Source organism: Fukomys damarensis, unplaced genomic scaffold, assembly GCF_012274545.1.
Source record: "Fukomys damarensis isolate Sample0158 unplaced genomic scaffold, DMR_v1.0_HiC HiC_scaffold_36, whole genome shotgun sequence".
NCBI lineage: Eukaryota > Metazoa > Chordata > Mammalia > Rodentia > Bathyergidae > Fukomys > Fukomys damarensis.
In genome coordinates, this window is record NW_022900948.1 from 49,122,880 (window position 1) to 49,124,154 (window position 1,275).

Consider the following 1,275-nt stretch of genomic DNA (forward strand, 5'->3'; position numbering starts at 1 on the left):
CCAGGTGCTGCTCCCAGAGGAGGGAGGGAACTGCTTGGGTGCACCAGGACGCCCAGATGGCAGCCCCAGGCCTCTCTGTCCTGCCCACAACCTCTCTCTCTCCCTAGGCCTCCCGGGATCCCCGCCCGGGCTGGCTCATCCGACACAGCCACAGGACATTGCGAGCTCAAGCCTCCTGCGGGCGCAGTCCCCTGCAGGCCAGACCCCGGCAGGAACCGAGCCGGGCGAGACTCACGGAGAGCGGGTGCCCTGCACCACCCTCCTACAGTGGCTGGGAACAAAGGCTTGGGAGCGCAGCCCGGCGGAGCAGTCCTGCGCTCCTGAGAGGGCCCACTCCCTTCCGCGGCATCAACCATCCTGCAGCTCGCGCTGGGGGCGCCTTCTCTCCACAGGGGGCCGCAGGCCTCCCACGCCTCCCGAGACTGCTCGGGAGCACTCGAATTTTCCACATCTTGCCCAGACACACTGAGGTTTTTTATATACCTTTATGTATATGTATGAGATTTTATGACAGCTATTTTCTTTCTTTTTTCCCTCTGGTACCAGGGATCCGACTCAGGACCTTGCACTTTCGAGGCAGGCACAGTGCCATGGAGCTACATCCCCAGCCCTATGACAGCTATTTTAAGGCTATCTTAAAATATTGTTTAGTACTTCCATGATTTTTATCATTTACATGTCTCTTTCTATGAAATTGGTGTTTCTCCTGAAGATTGGAGGGGTGGGGGGGGAACAAAGAATTAGGAGCGGGAGCCCTCAGGGATAAGAGAGGTGCTGCGAGGCGGGCGGAGACCCTGGGCTGGCGAGGGGAAGGACCGCCGAGGGCGCAGGAGAGGAAGCGGGAGCCCGAGGACTAATCGGGACGCTCCGAGCGGTGCCCGGTGCTGCGGGCCGCTAGCTCGGCCCGGCGCGGCCCCTCTGGCCTTGGCGTCTTCGTAGCTAGTTTGAGTCCCAGGCGCTCCCCACGTGCGGAGAGCCACCTCCACCCCGCTGTTCTTAACCCTCGGGGGAGAGAGGGTCCAGGCCTGGCGTCAGCGCAGGTTGTGTCTCGCTCACATTTTTCAGTCTTGGGAAAAGGGAGCCCCAGCCCCCACCACGCCACCAGAGGCGTGGCTTTGGGCGTCTCCACACCGGGTCTCCTTCCCTGAAGAGTTAGTCCCAAAAAACCACTGGCTGTGGGCGAGGACGCGTGCACGCGCGCGCACACGCGCGACACGCATTCCCTCACGCCGACGCCGTGGGCACAGGTGTCGCGGTGACACGGGCGCTGCGGAC